The sequence below is a fragment of the Hetaerina americana genome, unplaced genomic scaffold, assembly GCF_022747635.1.
Source record: "Hetaerina americana unplaced genomic scaffold, ioHetAmer1.1.p SCAF_3, whole genome shotgun sequence".
Lineage (NCBI taxonomy): Eukaryota > Metazoa > Arthropoda > Insecta > Odonata > Calopterygidae > Hetaerina > Hetaerina americana.
In genome coordinates, this window is record NW_027286874.1 from 62,921,490 (window position 1) to 62,932,365 (window position 10,876).

Consider the following 10,876-nt stretch of genomic DNA (forward strand, 5'->3'; position numbering starts at 1 on the left):
GAAATTTCAGGATCCCATCTCCATGAACTAAATTATGAAGTTCCCTCATCACCTTTTGTTGGCATTATGTAATGAAATACATAATTCCTGCTGCCATTCATTTCTTTCAAGTCTCATGTGTAGTGTGACCCTAATTTTCTATTCTTGGGAACCCAAGTCATATGACATAGATGGTCTGCATTCTTCTTTTTGATAACTAACAATCAAAGCAAGTGCATAGAGTGATAATTATTTTCCATTGCTTACCTGGGAAACCACTGCACAGGGAAAGGAAGTGGCCCCCCAACCTGATTTTTGGATTTCACACACTTTCAGGCTTAGTATTAGGTGAATGTTACAATTGCCTACAAAACCGACCTTTGGTTTGATTACTGTGTTTATGGTTTTACATTATCAAATTCATTATATAGTTAAGTCAATATGACTTTTAGAAGCTGAGATTGTAATCCCTCGAAAGCTTTTATACGTATATAATTACTCTTATAAGTTCAATCCCCAAGTCTTTGGTTTTAAAAATTTCCATTATGCATGGGAATGTTAAGTATTTCAATCTGAAGATCTGTTGATCATGGCCTTCTATTTTCTCATAACGAAGGATAATTCTTTAACATCTCAAGGTAGGCCTTTTTACCACTAAAAGGCTATACTAGTACAAGTCCTAGTATAGTAGTTAAAAGTTTTTTTTATGACAGTTTTTACAAGTCTGTGGAAAGGTGAACAATGTTTCATTAGTCGCTTAGGATGTGTTTTAGAAACTTTCCATTTCAAATACAATTCGTTTTTGAAGATTTTAAAAGTACTAAAGCTTTTGAGATATAAGCCCCTGGTAGCTTCCATCTTTCTTTGGCTTACTTAATCATTCTTACATCTTCCTCGTACTGCCTTGCCATCTATTTGGCATTCGATTATATCCATTGCATAATCCAGAAGTCATATGGGCTCTTCAAAAAAATCAGAGGGTCATACATATATTTCAGAAACACTGAAGGTTGTATGCTGCCAGAACTCTGCTATTTTCTCTTGTACTATAATTTCTATGCTCAGAAAAACATTTTTTCATGGATCATGAATACAAAAAGCCTTTGATACGTCTCATCTTCTTTCATGTTGACTTCCTCGCCCAAATTTTTCTGTAGAAAATTGATTTTATTTTATGTGAGTGAAAAAGTCCATTTCCTGCATTGATCATCATCAAGTCAGATAATGGTATTGTTCCATTATTTTTCACTTGACTTTTGCTTTTTCATGAGCTGATAGCAAAAGACTTCACAAGGAAATACATATTATGCTCTTCTTAGAAGGGTCATGGTAAACAATATTGCAGGATGAATAATGTCCAACAATAACTAAAATATCCCTAAAAGACTGGATAATGTGCCAGTCACTGCAAACAAATGCAAACTGAAAAAAGAATGACTGCTTGCTTCCCATACCTTCAAAATGGAGTACATTGTTGCATCTTATCATATCTCATGAGAAAATATGATCCCCTACATTTGCTAACTTCTTAAGATAAAAAAAAATTCCTACCCTACATTAAAAATAAATTATTATATTATTATTATAAAATGATTCTAATTGATAAGTCGCTATAATGTAGCTGAGTGTTAGCAATATATAGGTATGTATAATAAATTACATACAATTTAATTGATATTAATACATTCTTAAATCGCTGATGAATTTCATTTTTGCATATTTTAGTAAAAGAGCATTATATTTTAAGTATTGGTTAGCGAGCACAACACAGATTACTGAAGTGGCAATGCATGGCTAATATCCTTCCCCAGACTTGATTCTTATTCATGCTGTCAATTTAACCTACTTTTCCATGATCATATGGATGCCAAGATTATGCTTTAGTAAGCTGATAGAATTAAGGGTTGATTAATAGGGTTTTGGGGTGAATGAATAATTATCAGGAACATCATTATAAACCATGCCCATTAACGGTGAAAAAATATGAATTTACTGCCAAGTTGCTTGGAAAATACCCTGGCACATCGGCATGCATTTCAACAACGCCTAGTTATATTTGTGATGGTATGAAGAGTCATAGGGAAATATCCTAATCAATGCATGGCATCAATAGGTTGCTAAATTGTTACAATAGCAGTTTCCTCGCTTCCGTCAATACCATTACTACACTGTGAAATGAGGGTAGTGATCATCAATATCCTATCTTTGTGTAAATATCTCCAAGGTGGATGGAATTTCGAAGGACAAAAATGAAAGTAAACAAATATACAAAAGCTGAATATTTCTGCTTAAAACAGTTGGCGCTTTTTACCTAGACTTAAACTTATATCGAATAAATGGCTGCAAATACTGTTTCTTTAATCAACCAAAATGTTGGTTTGAAGTGACGTGAGATCTCACCTCGTATGAAGCCCTACCCCGTTCACATGCACCCATCAGCAGAGGATGCATGTGAACGGGGTGAACCCTTGGCGTATGCGGGTTACCATCGCGAAACTTAGGGACCACGTAAGCTTTGGGTATTCAGGGGTATCACTCGGATTTGCACCCGAGTCTTCTCTTTCGTTTGCCGAAAGTTATACCCACTAATTTACTCCGCCACTTCAGAGCTTTCAGTTGCTCGGAAAAATTACGCGAAAGAGGTAGATCATTTGGTTGGGCTACTTTTTACAAGATCATCGTTGCCGCAATATGTAAACGTTTCACTGTTTTTGCCGTGAATTTGGTGCTGTTTATTTAATTTCATATATAGCATGATATTTAATTAAACATACATCCCAAGTTGTAATATCAGATATAATTTTTCAGATTTTTCAGTTAATGAACACACAGCAAAATTATTTAAAAACTGTAATGAATTTGGTACAATCTGATAATATTTATTTTCCCCGGTCATCTTCCCATCACAGGATCCCCTCTAGGATAGCTGTATTCCCCTTTTGTTACATTTAATATTTCTCTTAAAATATTACGATTATGGTGCAATTAATATGAAATAAAATATTATATTACTTATGATAGCATTTCATAGTTCCTATCTTGAATATCCAATGTATTGTAAGGCGACAAATGCTTTCGTTTTCTCTTCCTTGGCATTTCTATTGAAGAGTTTCTTACCTTTAACTTACGTGCGACAAGTTTTTTGCCCGCAGGAAATCAAAATTTCGGAGCCCATAACATATTCACAATGCCTTGAGGTAAAGCGCGGATTCAGTTTCCTCGAATTGAATCCCTTTCCTATTTTCAGTATTTTTATCATAATAGACCAATACCTACGACTCCTTAAATGAGAACGACTTCATAACCGGGAAAAACAAGCCCTCATTCTCTCACCTGGGAATCACGATTTACTAACTGCTCTCTTCTCAAAATTACTCGCCCTTCCTCCGAAAATATTAGGTGACGCTCTGCTGAGCGAGAAGCTACTCGATAGACGGCATATCCCTAAGACCACTTTCCCAAGCCGTTAACCCCTCAAAATAGCAAGGCCTTTCCCTCTCAGTGTCGTCTGGTGGCCCACTTCATTTGGCACCTCTTCCTCTCCCGCGCCGAAAAACTTTTCCAGCAACCCTGCGATGCCACTAGCACCGGGTTGCCAACTGCGTTCATTAACCTATCAATGGCGAAATCATCCGAGACCACGTAATGTTTTCGATATAAGAATCTTTATGTACAATCAAGGTCGAAAGAATGAACATGGTCATTTAAAATTGAGAACACTTAGAGGTGTAAGTTAATGTATGTTGCAATTATCTCGTTTTCCTTCAAACACCCACAGCCCAGACTAAGTAGCAAGAAAATTCAATTATTAAAGGGATTTTTGATCTCGTGTGGTGTCTGAATGCTAAATAATCCATAACCCAAATCAGTCCTCGCAGCAATTACTCTTTGGGTTTATTTTTCTTAATCTGACTCTTACGTACAAGAAATGAAAAGCTTAATATTTTTTATCCGCGTTTAGGAGGTTCCGGCTTATAGAGGGGCTTAAATAAGAAAAACGATTCCGATATTGACAGCATTTGCATATTTCCACTTGGGCCTATTCTACTTTCACAGTTATCATCGTGGTACCAACCGTCACTGCAAGTTTAACCTCGCGAGTTATATTTCCTCAAATCCCCATTATTTTTGTAAACGATAAACGTTCACGCGATTCTTCTTTAATGAGAATGATTGATTTTTATGCGAGGGGCTATCCATGAACGACGTAACCTTAATTGTTTGGATTTTTAAAGCATTATATTACTTTTGAGAACACCATGTGAAGTAAATAATTTTACAGGTCGCTTTATTTTACAGGTTTATTTTACAAGTAATAAGTTTACAGTCACTCTTGTCTGAAAGAAAATGATTTCCTTCGTTAGAAGTTGAATAACATGTTGATAGCAATTATGAAATCACGCCTTCTATATAAAACTTTGTCCGTAAAAGTGAATGCAGCATTCTTTCCTGTATTATCGACTGCCGTAAGGAATTATTTCGGAACATAATGAACCGTGGGTGCAACACGCCTGCTGGCTAATTCGCTATAAAATCGACAAAGGGAAGAGGCTAAGTGAAGGAAACACTGATGACGGCCAGGATGAATAAGGTACTGTCTTGAAGCAACGGACGGCCCTGAATCATGTCTCCTTGTCTGCAGTCACTTCTTTTCTAACGATATGGCGTAAATTATGCACGGCTCCTGCTCAGGCAATTGAGAAAATTTTGATTCGCCTTCATCCAAGTATAGCAAGAGATAATATTGTGCTTTGACCATTGAAAAAATGCAAGGGCATTTACAACAAAGGTGAGAGGGAAAATTAGGATAGGTGCATTAGGATAGGAAGTCTAAAAGGTAAGGAAAAGGTAAATATACTTTAGCTCAAATTACAAAGAAACTGCGGGAGATGCCGCAACAGTAACTTTTAACGGAGTCCATCCGCCAATGTGCATCTCAGTGCAACAATTTCAGAGATTAAAAATCATTCGCCTTGACTGGGATTCGAACCCAAGTGGTCGAGTGCTTTAGCCACTTAAGCTATCGAGGCATCCTCTCAAACTCTCAGCTCGTAAACTGCCTTAACCTAATTAATCCAAATTTGTACTTACGCTTTCACAGTGAGACTATTCTGATAGGCTCCATTGATGGAGTTGAAAAGAGGTCTTGCGGTCAAGTTTGAATGCAGTGGAGTCACTGTGACATATCATAATTTCGGATGATAAACGAGTAAGACATGGGTGGCACAATTTTTGGATCCTTGGGTGGGGAGTAAAAGGAAAGAGGGAAGCGTGCGATGGAAACACGTATTTCAATGGGAGTTAAGCAAAATTAGAACTAAAACCCTTTCAATGTTGTTCGTTCGAAGGTTCGAAGGAAACTCGACGCATTTCATTGACGTAATAAGAAACATCACCATCCACGACAACGATCTCATGGTCAGCTTCGATGTTGAATCGCTTTTCACCAGCGTCCCTATTGAGGAATCGCTGAATATCATCAAGGAACTCACCTCCCGCGGAATCCCTAAGGACTTTCCAGGATTGGTGGAGCATTGCCTCCGCAATTCCTTCTTCCTATGGAATGGTGACCATTACGAGCAGATGGAAGGAGCTGCGATGGGCTCACCCCTCTCCCCGGTTGTGGCCAACCTCTACATGGAGAGCTTCGAAAAGAAAGCACTGGAATCCTGCGACAAGCGGCCCTCACTGTGGCTAAGATATGTCGACGACACTTTTGTCATTTGGTCACACGGAGAGGAAGAATTAAAAAAGTTCCTGAAACATCTGAACTCACAGCATCAAGCCATCCACTTCACTATGGAGGTGGAAAAGGATCATCAACTGCCCTTCTTGGACGTCATGGTGAAGAGAAATACAGGGAATGGGAGGCTTGGACACAGAGTATACAGGAAGCCTACTCACACCGACCGCTACCTTAATGCTGCATCGCACCACCATCCCAGTCAGAAGACCTCACTGGTAGACACACTTGTCAACCGAGCATATAAAATATGTGACTCCGATTCTATTGCCAACGAGAAGAAACACTTGACAAATGCCCTGCAAAGGAATGGATACAGCGCTCATATGATCCAAAAAAGGGCCGAGAAGGAAGAAAAGAAGAGACAAACCACCGCTGTAGCTGACAGAGAGGAAGACTCCAGACCACGTCCGAAGGCTTACGTCACCATCCCCTTCATCTCAGGGACTTCGGAAAGAATCGCGAGGGCTTTAAGGAAACATGATGTGGTGACCAGATTCAACTGCGTCACCAAGATAGCTGACACCCTACCCGGACCCAAGGATGGAATTTCACCGTTAATATCAGAAGGCGTGTACCAAGTGCCATGCTCCTGTGGCAAATGGTACATCGGTGAAACGTGCAGAGCGCTGAAAACACGCATGAGTGAACACCAGAGGGCAACCAAGGCCAAACAGTTTAGAGCATCGGCCATCGCTGAGCACGCCTGGAGTGAACCTGGACACTCTATTCTCTTCGACGACGCTAAAATAATAGCGAAAGAAGGAAAATACTTCCAGAGAATAATCAGAGAGGCCATTGAAATCGTTAAAAGGCCAAAAAATTTTAACAGAGAGGATGGATATCCACTCCACAGTGCGTGGAAACGAATAATTCCGCGCAAATATGAGGACGTTCCCTGATTGGCCAAGAAATTTCCCGGTATTGGCGCCGGATTTTTCCTATATAAGACGGGACAACAAGCTTCTTTTCATCCTTGACCTGAGGACGCCAGCAGGATAGCTGGCGAAACTGTTGTACATTTAAACGACATACGCGGACGCAGCCCGAAAAATGTGGAAATCACCCTTTCAATGTTAATTACAGCTTCGCGCATGCATTTCAATTTTGAGATGGAGTTATGTATGTGATGCTTGCGATAAGCGAGTAATAGTTCATTGCTTTCAAAATCAGTGCACAATACAGTACATTATTCCCTTAAGAAAATGAAAACTTTAGGTTGCCACTGAGGATATACCTGTGTTGTGCCAACCGTTAGCACAGGGTGCGGCAACATAACTTACTTTTTTAAAGGGGTTTTATTTTTGAAAAAAGGAAGTTACGTTGCCGCATCCTGTATAAATAAATGCATTGGCAAAAATACATACCTATTACTGTTTCAGTGGTAAACAAACGGGAGAAATAAAGTACGAAATATCAATTGGAATATTAAATAATCTTTAAACCAAAATATCAATGTTTTCTTTGGCTGATATATAATATTTTGCCTTCTTTAGAAACTCATTTCACAGTTACACAGCTATGTTTGCTTCGCCCTATATCCTAAGCCCTCCATCGGTCACTACAGTATCATAAATAGCACATTTTTCACGGTAGTTAACCTCTTACACTTTGCCAGCAAATAATTTGGAAGAGACTGTACGACATGTTGAGTCTGTCAGGTGCCTAACGCCCGCGAGCCCGAAAGTTGATCCTGCCTTGAGCATGTGTCTGTGTTATGTCGCTGCGAAATGTCTCCCTGTGTGCAACGTCTAACCGTCGGAGTACTGGAGGCTATTGCATTAGCAAGGTCGACAAATGCTAAAATTTGTCTATCTCAACGAGTCAGTCGGAGAGGGTGCGACCATTAGTCAACTAGCATTCGAATTCAACGCACATTTATACAAATCACCCTCGAAGGAAGTTGGTAAATGATAATGTTATTTTTCTTCTCGACCCGAAACGGCCCCCGAACCATTTATTTATGGAAGCATGAATTTCATGCGCAAAGTAATGCACGCGGTATCGTATGCATTCATAATCGACTGCTAGGCACGATTAATATGCTTATGTGATTAATTTTGACCGTAATTATTTGTAAAGATGCCAGTGGGGTAGGTTTATGTCATAGTTTTCCCCGGTAGAAATAACGTATATGATCTCTTAAGGATTATTTTGAGGCCATACCTGTAGATGTATTTTTTTCGTTGCTGTTTACCTCCAACCTTGCTCTCCGTCGACGGGACCAAAGTCTCCTTTCCCTCTCGTCAGAATCAAAATGAATCTTCAAAATATATAAATATACATTCCATATTCTGCATCTGCAACGGATAATGGCAAAGTGAATCAATACGGAGGGAATCGGTTTGGTGCGGTGACTATTGTTACGAGCTTCCCATCCACATGGGCACGGGTTCGGATCCCGGCGGAGCCAGAATTCGCCAGAGTTGTCCCAATATCTATATCTGCTATGTATTAGTCACCTTCCAAGGGGAGTACGCCTTTTTTCGGATGGGACGTTCACTTGTGTGACCCCTTAGCTAATGTCTACGCAGGGTTTTACTCCACCCTTCGCCTACTTCTTGGATATTATTACTTGAGCCAAATTACCGTTTTGACTCTAATGGAGTAAATTATCTTAGCTGTCGGTAGGTCTCATAATGACGACAGACTAATTAGTTCGGTATTTTAGTGCGAGGACTGGTCCTCTAAGAAGGTAAATGTTTTCTTTCCTACGTGCGAAAAACTGGCTTCTGACCGCGAGGCCTCTTGAGAGAACTTGGTATTAGCAGTAAAAACCTATAATTTACGGAATAATGATGATTGGATTCAATCGTGAATAATGGATAATAAATCCGCAGAAATTTACGGAAGGAATTTATTTGTACTCATGGTATGTTAACCTTGAAGAACGACAATAATTTTATATGCTCCTTATCAAATCGAGTGTAAAAATATGCCATCCATTGTACGTAAGTAATTTCCACTTCGGAATCTAAAAGCCTCCACGGTATAATTCTTACGAAGCATTCACTCAACCCCCCCCCCCCCCCGATATCTAGTGACATTCGTGGATGCATTCTGAGAACATAATGTGAACGCGGGTCGGATGCAGACTCTATTTATGGTCACCAGCTGAGGCTCTATTCATAGGTCCCAGGGCACCGTAGAACCTTATTGTTTTTAAGCTGGCCTCAGGCTTTAGTATAGTAGTGTAATCAGTAAGTTCCCATAAGTGATCGATATTTTCCCTAAACTTCGTGGAGGAAGATGTTATGTTAAATGAGCCGACAAAAAAAGTCCAATTGAAAATGCTACGTAGGTACGTATTATCCACGCATCACCTAGCTGACTACGCGTGCCTCTCCGGAAGTGCACGCAAGAGACGTGACATCCCATATGAAAAAATACCCCGTACAGAAATCGTTTCCTTCTTGCGTGAAAGTTTCGTCCTCAGTTTTGTTTCATTTTATATGCCTCACTGCGACAAACACCCCTTCTTTATTTCTCGGGTCGTGAGCAAGAGCACGCACCCCGAAATCCGTCCAGACAAAATCACGTGAAAGCCACTCCGTGGAAAATTTCCGGTGGGTTCTGCTCACTCTCCTTCCGAATCGATTTCCTCACGTGGGCCTCAGAGTCCATCACGGACGAAAAATTGGCAGTTTGTCGTAATGTCTTGGCAATGAAGGCAAACAATAGATAACGCATCCCCTGTTGACTTCTTGAGAAAGTGCTGGGAGTTTTGTGGCGAGGGGAAATGGGCAGGGACGGTGTTTATTTTTTTATTCTTTTATCAGAAAGATTCATATCTTTGCTACCCGACTGCCGGGTGAAGTCATTTCAACACAGTACACACAACACGATCGCCCATATCCATGTTACTTGTGATTAGACATATTTGAATAGCTTTGCTTCCCGGATTACCATGCCCCCAAAATTGGTTGTCTGTCCCATTTAATCCACCTTAGTAGTATTACTCACTCCACTCCTTTTAGTAGTCATTTCATTACATATACTTAAATGAATACTACTAGGGGCTGTCGTTTTCATGTGCTTTTGCAAAAAATGGGTTGAGCTGCTGCGGGACTCGTGTTTTGAGTCCAATAAAGTTCATAAAAATATTTTATCAATGGTAGTTAAGCGGTTAAGGTTGGATTTGCAACGCTTTTCATTAATCTCGCCAAACACGACACAATGTGACACCATACACTACAGTAAATCCTTTTTCAATCCCGTGTACTTTCTACTTCCCTTCATTCCGTCCAATATGCCTATTTTTTCCTACCCTTAAAACGTTGGCCTTACGTTCTCCCATTCATCACAGTAAAAATTTCCATCGCCGATAAAAATGCGCCGCACCCGCTAATCTTACCTCCTTTTATTGTACCCCAACAACTCCCTCTTCTTACCCTATTATAACAATTACCTTTTCATTTGTTTTCCTTTCCGTCAATTTTATTTTTTCCATTCTAAAAATATAACTTTATAGCATCGCATCGTGACCTCTTACTTGAATCCCGACGTCAGTAAAAAGGAAATGTATCTCTACGTAAGTCTTCATTCGATAGTGTGTTACATTTTATTGCATAAACACGAACATGCATACGCATATACGCATATGTATGTAGATATATGAGTATATACGTATGTATGTGTGTATGAGTGTGTGCGTAGAAGAATTTAAATGTCTTAATATATGTATATATATATATATATATATATATATATATATATATATATATACATACATATACATATATATATATACATATATATATTATATACTACCTTGATCAAAAAGTTCCCGGAATAACCACCGTGTGGCGCTCCCATCGTTCCGATTTGAGTTCTGTTTTTTTTGTTAAATTGGTACATCTGTTGTTGATATTCCCTTTAAATCTTAGTGTCATAACTTGACATTTGCAAACGTTACGGTCGGTTTTCGGTATGTCCATCAGTGCTTCCTGCGATTTTTCCATTACTTCCTCTCGGCTGCTAAAACGCGTTCCCCGTAATGGTTTTTTAACTCGATTGAACAGAAAGAAGTCACAGGGAGCCAAATCAGGTGAATTCGGTGGCTGTTGGATGGTATTTGTTGCATTTTTCGTCAAAAAATTACGAATAATGATAGCACTGTGCGACGGTGCGTTATCATGGTACAAAATCCACGAG